Source organism: Myxine glutinosa, chromosome 12 (genome assembly GCF_964187855.1).
Source record: "Myxine glutinosa chromosome 12, kmMyxGlut1.1, whole genome shotgun sequence".
In the NCBI taxonomy this organism is placed as follows: domain Eukaryota; kingdom Metazoa; phylum Chordata; class Myxini; order Myxiniformes; family Myxinidae; genus Myxine; species Myxine glutinosa.
Window position 1 is genome coordinate 84964941 of NC_136272.1, and position 12087 is coordinate 84977027.

At 44.4% G+C, this 12087-nt stretch overlaps 1 protein-coding gene across 1 annotated transcript in view; it reads right to left on the minus strand.

Annotated features, from left to right (window-relative positions):
* The window catches only part of LOC137437562 (metabotropic glutamate receptor 6), a 676955-nt gene that overhangs the window by 140128 nt on the left and 524740 nt on the right, over positions 1–12087 (minus strand). The gene's annotated exons all lie outside the window — the stretch shown is intronic.

The window sequence follows — 12087 nt, forward strand, 5'->3', positions numbered from 1 at the left end:
CAACATCCTCCCAAGAATACCCCTCATGCTTAGCTTCCTGTTTACCAGCTCCATCACCAGAACTTATCCATCACTTACCAGAATTTTTTTTCCAGTCTGACGAGATGATGCAGACGTAGAGCACTTACCATTTTCTTATTCGTTCGTATGCAGTACAAGGATGCGGGGTAGCATCTTTGGCTGGGGGCACGGCTGTGCCGCTGAAGCAGTACCCCATGCTAGTTCCGGTAGGAATTTGTAATTTGTTTGTGGTGCTGGCGATAGCTCACCTACTCTTCATGAAGGACATTGTGGAGTCTTTAACGTCCACAAACGAATGCTGGCAGATGGGACGCCAATTTAACGTACATCCGAGGGGACGGCACACACACTAATATAGCACCCTGCCATTGAAACACTGGGATGACAGTTTACAGATGGGTCGGGATTCAAATCCAGGCTGGAAAGCTGAGAGGTGAGCGTGGGTACCTGTAAGCCATCCTGTTAGCCACTTACTATTGATCTGTACAATCTGTCTTGGATTTTAGGCCAAACTATAAAGTGTCTAATTTGTCCCATGCAGTGCATGATGGTACGGTATTCAGAGGATACCCAATCTTGGAGCAAAAGTGTCAAGATATCTTAGTCAGCAATGTCAAATACTGCACATGTGTCCCTCTGTTGTCTTACGTAACCCTGACTGTATCTTGCAGCTCTGTATTATTGCTCGTTTCTCAAAGAGTAATGTCTTCATTCAGCCTCATGCCATACTTGTAATGACCTGCACTTAGAAACGGCCAAAATAGTTACTGTGGATAGATGAAATGTGCCATCCCTCGGATTATGTAAGTTATTCTCAGAGCTGTCTGCTGGCATTAACTGGTGGAGTTAAAAATCTGACCATATCTTTCACAAGGAGTAGGTGAGGGTATTGCCGGCAACATGGCAAAATCACAATTCCTGCCCTAAACTGTGGATACTAAAAACTGTGGCCCTAAACTTCCCTAAAGCAAGTGCTTTGTTCTGCTCTGGTATATTTGACACCAGGTTTGCAATCTCAGTGTATGGTTTTTGTGCATGCAGCAGCTCCTACACCAGAAATGACTTCACCCACCCAGATGCTCACATGTCAGACATGAATGGCCAACTTCGATTATGAAGGGGAACCTTGACTTCAAGTTCATAAACAAGGTTTATTAGCCCGTCCCCTGCACAGCAGGAGCCGGGGTTTTGTAATCAATTCTGTGTGTGTGTCTATCTGTCAGTGTGTGTCTGGGCCGTAACTTTTTTTTTTTAACCATTTGAGCTATTGTCATCAAATTTTCACCAAAGCTGTACTATGATAATATGGAGAAGCCAGATTACTAATTTTGTCAAAAGCTGAAAAGGTTAAATGTCAGCATCACATAAAATCATCAATTTTCATCCAATTGACCTGAAATTTCAATTTACCTTTTGAGTTTTGTCATCAAATTTTCAACAAAGCTTTATTATGATAGTAGGAAACCACCTTTAGAGGCCATTTTTCCCAGCAGAGCGGGGGTTGGCCTTTTTCGGGCACCGTGGTCCCCTTTTTGAAGCAATGTTTTACGGCCGGATGCCCTTCCTGCCGCCAGCCCTGTTAGTCGACTCTTACGGCACACAGGGAATTACCAGTGAACTGGTACTCAATTAGCCGACCTCGGAAGGATAACAGGCTGAGTCAAACCCTCTGGCGTTAATTCAGCGATCGACCGGGATTCTAACCCAGGATCCTAGGATCCCAAGCCGGCACCCTAACCGCTAAGCCAACACCAGGCTATCTTTATTATGATAGTACCTGTAAGCCAATTTTCACCCTATTGACCAATAAATTTAAATTTACCATTTGTGTTTTGTCATCAAATTTTCAACAAAGCTTTATCATGATAGTATGGAGAAGGCAAAATGTATAATTTGGTCAAAAGGTGAAAGGTCAGCGTCACATACAATTGTCAATTTTCAACCAATTGACCTGAAATTTAAATTTACCATTTGAGTTTTGTCATCAAATTTTCAACAAAGCTTTATTATGAGAATATGGAGAAGGTAAATTAATAACTTGCTCAAAAGGTCAAAGGTCAAGGTTGCGTAAAATCACTAATTTTCACCCGATTGACCTGAAATGTGCTGTCTTTCCCTCGCGGTCCCCATGTGCTGTCTTTCCCTCACGGTCCCCATGTGCTGTCTTTCCCTCGCGGTCCCCATGTGCTGTCTTTCCCTCGTGGTCCCCATGTGCTGTCTTTCCCTCGTGGTCCCCATGTGCTGTCTTTCCCTCACGGTCCCCATGTGCTGTCTTTCCCTCGCGGTCCCCATGTGCTGTCTTTCCCTCGCGGTCCCCATGTGCTGTCTTTCCCTCGTGGTCCCCATGTGCTGTCTTTCCCTCGCGGTCCCCATGTGCTGTCTTTCCCTCGCGGTCCCCATGTGCTGTCTTTCCCTCGCGGTCCCCATGTGCTGTCTTTCCCTCATGGTCCCCATGTGCTGTCTTTCCCTCGCGGTCTCCATGTGCTGTCTTTCCCTCGTGGTCCCCATGTGCTGTCTTTCCCTCGTGGTCCCCATGTGCTGTCTTTACCTCACGGTCCCCATGTGCTGTCTTTCCCTCGCGGTCCCCATGTGCTGTCTTTCCCTCGCGGTCCCCATGTGCTGTCTTTCCCTCGCGGTCCCCATGTGCTGTCTTTCCCTCACGGTCCCCATGTGCTGTCTTTCCCTCGCGGTCCCCATGTGCTGTCTTTCCCTCGCGGTCCCCATGTGCTGTCTTTCCCTCGCGGTCCCCATGTGCTGTCTTTCCCTCGTGGTCCCCATGTGCTGTCTTTCCCTCGCGGTCCCCATGTGCTGTCTTTCCCTCGTGGTCCCCCTGTACTGTCTTTCCCTCGTGGTCCCCATGTGCTGTCTTTCCCTCGTGGTCCCCCGGTGCTGTCTTTCCCTCGCGGTCCCCATGTGCTGTCTTTCCCTCGCGGTCCCCATGTGCTGTCTTTCCCTCGCGGTCCCCATGTGCTGTCTTTCCCTCGCGGTCCCCATGTGCTGTCTTTCCCTCGCGGTCCCCATGTGCTGTCTTTCCCTCGCGGTCCCCATGTGCTGTCTTTCCCTCGCGGTCCCCATGTGCTGTCTTTCCCTCGCGGTCCCCATGTGCTGTCTTTCCCTCGCGGTCCCCATGTGCTGTCTTTCCCTCGCGGTCCCCCGGTGCTGTCTTTCCCTCGCGGTTGTCAGCTCTTTCACGAGCCTCGATTCAGTATAGAAAAAAAATAAAAATAAAAATCGAAAGAATTTGCATGTTGGGTCACAGAATTGGTTCACCAATCAAAATTTAGAAGCTGATTATTTTTTAGATTTAAAACTCAAAGGTCAAGGCTGCATAAAATCATCAATTTTCATTTTGCATTTTTAAAAACTGTTTTCGTTATGTTGAGCATACAGAAGAAGAAGAAGACGACTGAATACAAACGGATGCGGATGGGCTTTACATTTTCAGTTGCTTTCTAGTTATAAATGTAACAATCAAGCAATGATTTATTTTCACAAAGCATTTACTGATGCTAAATGCCTAAAACCCAAAGGTGTTAATGATGTGTTTCTCTAATCTGTGACATTTTAGTTTGGGTTCCACCCTGATGCTGGTTCTACTATATCAACAATGGATGGATACTCTCAATTTCAAACAAGTGATCAGGGATGTCTGAATGAAAATCTCCCATATATTTGATAGTCTGTCACCCTGCGCTGCTTTGCAAATTTCCACCTAATGGTATCCAAGGTTCCCCCATGGACTGGCTAACAGACTTTCTTCATCCTGCAAAGCAGTAGGTTGATATTGATGGCATTCTGTCCAATGTTTTTACCTCTAGAGGCCCTCAAGGTAGTGTTCTGGGATGAATGTTGTTCTTGGTTCAAATCAATGATCTTTCCCCGTCACTGGAAAATTCATTGTTTCATTATGCAGATGATTCCACCCTGTGTGGGTTTGTTCCTCACGTCTCCACAGGGAGGCTAAGCAGCATCCATGTATGGAAATCTTGATAAAAAGAAGCAACTTTTATTTTACCTGCAACATGTCTTTTAATGCCAGTAAGTCCCACACTCTCACATTGTCCATCCTCAAGAACCATCCAGTCAATCCGCCAAATACTTTATTCAGTCAGTCTCTGAGAGAGAGCTCCCAGGCCTCTCAATTTGACATAGTGCAAATAATATTTCCAAGCTGGTCTCCAAAGATGGACGCTACCTTGGAACTCTCTGCAGAGGGGATGTATTTCATCAGCCACCCTCAGTTTATAGCAGTGGACAAAACCTTCATCTGAGACAACTATCGGGGACGCCTCTTCACGGTGGTTGTACAGTGCCCAACGCAAGTCGGGGACCAAATCGAAATCGCCGATTGGTCTACATGAACTCACCCTTTCCCTCTTGTCTCTTCTCTCTCTCCCACTCTCTCTTTCTCTCTACCTCTGTCATGGCCCTGACTTTATGAAAGTGGGGTACACCTTCCTGGATGTGGGGGATCTCCGAGTCGCTCCTGCGAGATCGATCGGTTGTCTCCGTGCCGCGGGCTTGTTCGAGAGAAGTGTCCGGGGCGATACAACAACAACAACCTTCATCCGAAAAGTCATGGAATATGGCTCCCCACTATAGGCCGGTGCTGCTGCTCCAAATCTAGTCTACATTTAGGCCATAGAGATTTATGCCTTCAGCATCATTGGCATCTCATAACAGGAGGATCTCAGGGTCTATTTCTCATTCTATGCAGGCAAGTTGGTAACCTTGCAATTTTTTATTGTCTCTCCTTTGTATCTTTTACTTACCCCCTTCTATCTAAAGTTGCCAGCCCATGCTCCCCCTTCCCCCCACAATCCTCACCCCAAACTGCCCACATTCTCCCAAGTATGCTTTTGTTGCGTTACCCTCACAATATTTTTTGTTCACTTTTTCATTCACCTGTGCAACTGTCTTTATAAATCCATCACTTCCCGATTTTTCCTCTTGGTCTTCAACTATGCTAAACACGACCATCTCAAGGTCTCTCCCATTTCTGCTAAGACCATTATTAGTCCAGGAGTGTGCAAATAAATAGGGTCAACCCATCGGTAATTGCAACATAGTTTTTTTCACCTGTATTATGTTCCAAAAGCATGCCTAAACAACATATCAAAAATCCACCAACAATAATTAGGGGAACATATTATTTTTCATTTATAATAACCGCTATCTATAACCCTATTTGTGAACGTCTGTTTGTTCGGGTTGTGCCTCATGGACAGCCTAAGGAAGTGACTTAGAGGGAAGAGCGGGTTCATGGGGGTAACTTTTCAGGACAAAAAACATGGACGCATCAGATTTAGACTTGGGGCGTGACAGTGGGGCGTGCCCAAGGGGCGGGGCATGCCTACGGGGCGTGGCTTCCTCTGACTATAAAAAGCCCACTACACACACGTGACTGACTTTATTTTCCGGGCAACGCCGGGTAACTCTGCTAGTTTGTACCTATACTTGGCGAAATCTTCTTTTCTTTTCACCAAACTATGGCAATATCTATATTATAAAAGGAGCCGTGTCTGTCTGTCTGTCTGTCTGTTTGTTTGTTTGTCGTGTTATAACTTGAGAACGGATTAACGGATTTCAATAAATCCAACTACGGTGGATTCGGGTAACTCCCGAGAATGTTTCTGAGCCTAATAAAAAAATTTTTTTTATGGGTACATGGACACACGTCTCAAAACTGAAAATGGCAAAACAAGTTGGTTATCTCTGCACGGAGAGCAGGATCTCCCAGGAATCCTTTTTTTTTCTTCCCCCATAGATTAGCCTTCGCAGGAAAGATTGGTATTCCCGTCAGCGAAGCGACGGGTCTTATATTCTAGTGTATACAAAATGAAAGCTCTTGGCCTCCACCATCAATTACTACAACTTACAATCACTTTTAAATTGAAATACAACAAATAATTAGCTTTTAAGTATACATAAGTTAAATAAAGATTATACAGTATTAATATATCACAAGAATTGAAGCAGCATCAGCTGTTTAGTACATTATACAATAAGTTTCCTAAGTCGATGACAGATAACATTTAAACATTGTGTAAGCTTCCAAAGCCAGTCGCCGACTGGGCATCCTCCGTCGTGTGAAGTCCTTCCTTGGTACTACTGAGCCCCTCACCCCTTACAAAACTTTCAACCATAGCTTGATGGAGTACTGCTCTCCCCTCTGGACCGGTGCTCCTGCCTCACACCGAGCTCGGGTTCACGCTGTAGAAACGAAAGCATTCAGAATCATTGGAATCTCCCGCGATGAAGTCGATTCTGAGGGCCTTTCATTTTCTGACCGCAAGCAGGTGGGTGGTCTTTCTTTCTTCTCCCAACTCCTCTCCGGCCTAACTCCCCCTGCTCTGTCTGTGCTCTGTCCCCCAAATATTCTTGTAGGATGCACAAGATCTGCCAGAAACCCTCTTCTGGTGAAACTTCCAAAATGAAGACTCACTCACCTCACCTTCACTCTTTCATTCCTATTTTTTTCCCGCCTTTGGAACAAACTCCCACACTCTCTTAAATCCCACTGCTCCTTCCAGGTATTCATACCAGCTGTTCACCATCATCTCATATCTTCCCACATCCAAAACATTGATCTTTTCTACCCCTGTTAATACACCCCAAATCCACCTTTTTCAAATTTCATTTTCTTTCCTGAAAGCCCCTGTAGTGTCCATCTTGTTTATCCCAAGTACTCCACCCCAGCTCTCTCTCTTCCACAGATCTCCCAATGTCCCTGTTCTCTACTGTTGTTGTGCTTCCCTGTCTCTGCCCCTCTTGTCTCCCCCTCCCTTTATTATATATCCTATCTGTTAGCTCTTACACGAGCCTTGATTTCGTATCCAAAAAAATCCAACCCAGAGAGGTTTTATCAAGGTTTTGCCTGGAAAATCCGTCTTTGTAGAATGGCGCTAAGATATTGTTGCGGCCATGGTCCATGGAAGTGGACCCCCAACTAAGCATTCAGAGACACATGGAAGTTGCCAATATTAGAAATGTCTTTAATTTATATGCTTAGATAAATTTCGTACCTGTTGTGTAGAAGTATTTCGTCGGGAGATGCGTTGTGAGTTTAGCATGTTCATTTCCGGAGTAATGCACCCCCGACTTTCCAACTTTCAGTTCAACAATCCATCTTTCAATTCCTCTTTAATCCCTCCATCTATCAATCCATCTTTCGACCCTTCTTTAACTCCAGCTACCCATCCATTGCCGGTCTTTCACCCTATAGCTTTCAAACAGTAGTTCCTCACGATCCTCCCCTCAAACCTCCTCTTCCCCTTTCTCATTCCACATGCAAAACCACCCCCCTTTCACGAGTCCACACCGATGAGTTCAAATAAATGGACCCAAATTACTCTAACTCGGTACAAAATATTATTAATTGTGTGAAAATCACCATGGAATTAAATAGACCTTTCTTTTTTTATTGCCTGCAAAATTCCCATTTAAAACACAACAGAGGCGATCATTAATGCTACATTTTTCATTAAGATGTTGCTACGTCAGAGACAGCAGCAACAGCTGCCCACAAGGGGTTGTGGTTTGCTCGCGGGACCAACCATCCTACGCTCTGGCCAGACAGAGGCCATGAGAAGGTGACATGACCGTGAAAACGAACAAATGACAGGAGCTGTAACCACACTCCCTCTCAGCGGTCATAAAACGCCAGATCAGCAAGCGATCTAGTGTTTGTGCTTCAGCTGGTGCTCGTGCTTGGCGCTCGACTCTCCACTCCACTCTACTTGTCTGCTGGAAGGTCTGTACATGAATCTCTCTCGTCCACCATGTGCTCTCGTCTGCCAGGAGTCGTCTCCACTCGTCTCATCTGCCAGGAGCGCTCTCCACTCATCTTGTTTGATGGAAGGTCTTGGCACGAATCTCTTTCATCCCCAATGCGATCTTGTTTGCCAGGAGTGCTTTGCACTCATATTTGCTGCGAGGAGCTCTCTCCACAAGGGCTCTCTACTTGTCTTGTCTGCGAGAAGCACTCTCCACAAGCACTGGACTCTCCACTCCACTCCTCTGCTGGGAGGTCTTGACATGAAGCGCTCTCCACAAGCATGCTGCGAAGCTGTGAGGGCCTGCCCGAACCTCTGCACTGCCTATCTGGACCACAAGAGCTGCAGCCATTTCTGCACTTGTAAGGTCAGCCAGTATCTGTACCCACGCTCTGCTGTGCCTCTAATCTATTCCTATTTCTAAATCTACTCTCCCAGATGATTGATGGCCACTGTCAAATGTTGTTCGTCCCGAGATAGGTTAGAATATGTAAGTGAGCTCCGAGAGCATTAAGGATAATTACTTTTTTTTCGTGCCTTTACTTGTGATCTTTTGTGAATATGTCCTGAACAAATATTGCCTTGTTGTGCTTTGTAAATAAATGTTCTTGCTTTTTAACTGTTAATTGCTTTCGACCTGCTTACTTTCGTCCTTTACTTCATTAGTCCGACTTAGTGTGTAAGCATAGTTATACGGGAAGTTCTGCCCGACTGATTGACTCCGTAATTAACCAACGGCCATCCACGGTTGACTCAGCCGTACATAATAAATAGACGGGTGGCCATGGAAGGTATGGTCCCCAATCGGGATCACCAAACCACTGCTAAGGTACGGTAACGTGTTAATAAAGGAGCAGGAACCCGGCTCGGTTTGTGGGTTCAATCTGCGTCCGTGGTTGAATAGCAACCCATCGGACCACAGAGTTATTCGTGACTGGTGACCTCAGGTTCGAGGAACCCCCGCATGGTAACCCCCAAACTCAGATCAGTAACAATATAATCAGTGTAATTAAACACAATCACCACTACGAATGTAGGCCATCAGTGACCATCAGACATCTGAGATTATAGAACGCATTCAAACACATGGACCATGACTGTATGTAACCTAATTATGTAACCCTTGGAATCTCCTGCGATGAAGCTAACTCTGAGGGCCTTTCACTCACTCACCGCAGGCAGGTTGGTGGTCTTTCTGTCTTCTACCGACTCCTCTCCGGCCTTGCTCCCCCAGCTCTCTGTGCTCTGTCCCCCAAATATTCCTACAGGTCGCACAAGATCTGCCAACAGCCCTCTTATGGTAAAACTGCCAAAATCTAGGCTCTCTGCTCACCTTCACTCTTTCATTCCCCTTTTCTCCCACCTCTGGAACAAACTCCCCCACTCCCTTCAATCCCACTCCTCCCTCCAGGTCTTTAAAACAGCTGTTCACCACCATTTCTTATCTTCCCCCATCCAAAACCTTGATCTTTTCTACCCCCGCTAATTTTTACCCCAGATACACTTTTTTGAAATTCCAACTTCTTTCCTGGAAATCCTTGCAGTGTCCATATGTTTTATACCTCTCCCACCTCCCCCCAAGCCCTCTCCCTCCCACAGTTCTCTCGATGTCCCTGCTCTCAAATGTTGTGTTTGTGTCCTTCCCCCTCTCTCCCTAGCTTGTCTACCGCTCCCCTTATTTTGTGTTTTGTGTGTCGCTTTGACTTTTTGTGTGATTAATGTTAGCTCTTTCAAGAGCCTCGATCTTGTATACAAAAAAACCCCCCCAAAAAACCTTCTTGTATGACTAGGGTCACTGCAATATCAAATTTTCCAGAAGCCGTTCGTGAAATCTGGCTTATCATAATGGTGATAAAGATCAGTTATTATATAAAGAAGATTACTATATCAAATAAGTAATAAAATGAATATTATTTAACATCAGGCCAGCGGAGATTGCCAACGGAATTTGGAGTGTAAACTACAACACAATTGGTTAGGAGCGTTTATCTTACTATTCAACAAATGTTCAAATTCACCAAATGTCCGTCCATCCGTTCGAAGGTACCGCAAAAACGGCTGAACCGATCGCAACGATATTTTGGGTGGGTATTCCTGGGACCCCTGGGAGTAAAATAGGCTATATTGTTTTTGCAAGTTTTCCAATTTTCAAATTTTCCAGTTTTTCCAAACACGATGGAATAATATTTACTGATATGAACAGTGATGTGGCTTTTGTTGAAATTCTACAAATACTGTTCATTCTACATAGCAGGAGAGCGTAGATCGACTCCTGACCAACTCTTCCTATATAAACGTGCGGCTCTGAAGTACCATGGCAGCTCCTACACCACCATGTTTCGTCCAAATCCGTCCTTTAACTTTTTGAGATATCCCACAATGTATCGTTTTGGCCCTATCTCCCAATGGTGAAGAATCACTTAGAAATTAAACAATCATCATATCCGAATCTATATTCAGATCTTCACCAAAATAGAATAGAATCGTCCTTGTCAGACACACAACATGTCCACCAAGTTTCGTCCAAATCCACCCATAACGTTTTGAGATATCCTGCTATGTATCGTTTTTGGCCCCATCTCCCAATGGTGAAGAATCACTTAAAAAATTATACTAGCTGGATCCGGATCCGAATCTTCACCAAAATTGAATCGATTCTTCCTTGTCACACACACAACCTTTCCACCATGTTTCGACCAAATCCGTCCATAACTTTTTGAGATATCCCACAATGTATCGTTTTTGGCCCTATCTCCTAATGGTGAAGAATCACTTAAAAATTAAATAACCATCATATCCGAATCTATATTCAGATCTTCACCAAAATAGAACAGAATCGTCCTTGTCAGATACCCAACCTCTCCACTAAGTTTCATCCAAATCCATCCATAACTTTTTGAGATATCCTGCTATGTATCGTTTTTGGCTCTATCTCCCAATGATGAAGAATAACTTAAAAATTAAACAATTATCATATCCGAATCTATATTCAGATCTTCACCAACATCGAATCGAATCGTCCTTGTTACACACACAACCTTTCCACCATGTTTCGACCAAATCCGTCCATAACTTTTTGAGATATCCCACAATGTATCGTTTTTGGCCCTATCTCCCAATGGTGAAGAATCACTTAAAAATTAAATAATTATCATATCCGAATCTATATTCAGATCTTCACAAAAAATTGAATCGATTCTTCCTTGTCAGACACCCAACTGGTCCACCAAGTTTCGTCCAAATCCGTCCACAACTTTTTGAGATATCCTGCTATGTATCGTTTTTGGCTCTATCTCCCAATGGTGAAGAATCACTTTAAAATTTCTAGTAGCCGAATCCGAATCTGGATCTTCACCGAAATCTAATAATTTCGTCAGTGTCACATACGTTACATCTCTGCCAAATTTCGTCCAAATCTGTCCACAAATTTTTGAGATATTTTCATCACAAACGGACAGACAAACGGACAAACAGACAGACAGTGGTGAAAACATAACCTCCATGCACCTTTGGTGGCGGAGGTAATGAAGTGATTGGTTGTTGACGCCATGACAATGGTTTTTACTCACTTACCACATCATATAATGCCATCCATGGTGGGCATTAATAGACTGTCAGAATTGTTATCGATTGGGTTAAAACGAAATTCTTTTCTGCCACCATATCCACAATAGGATGTCTGAATAATTATACATTCTTCAGACAGAACCACATGCGATTCTTGTAGAAACACAGCATCTATCTATAATTCCAGTAATCTCTGTGTGTATGTTTGTATGTTTGTATGTTTGTATGTTTGTATGTATGTATGTATGTATGTATGTATGTATGTTTGTATGTTTGTCTGTGACCGCTGTTTCTCGACAACTACCGGTCCGATATACTTGAAACTTGCCAGGTATATTGCTGGGGACCCGAGGATGTGCCTTTTCAAGGTTTCATATTAATCGGAGAAGTAGTTACCGAGCTATGTCCAAAAAACGATTCAACCAATCAGAGAGCAGCGAGCTATCACGTGTGCCGAACGTGGCGAACAGACTCTGCCTCGGACGGCACATTTGAGAGCGTATTCATTTATTTCCCGTCGGCAAACTATGTTGGCGCTATGTTGGCGTTAAACTATGTTTTAAAACTAATTAAAACTAATTTGCGATTCTTTCGCTTTGCGATGCGATTTGCGATTGCGTTAAACTCGCTCGGGCGTTAAACTATGTTTTAAAACTAATTAAAACTAATTTGCGATTCATTCGCTTTCCTGCGCGTTTGTGCACGCGATGGCGATTTCTTTACC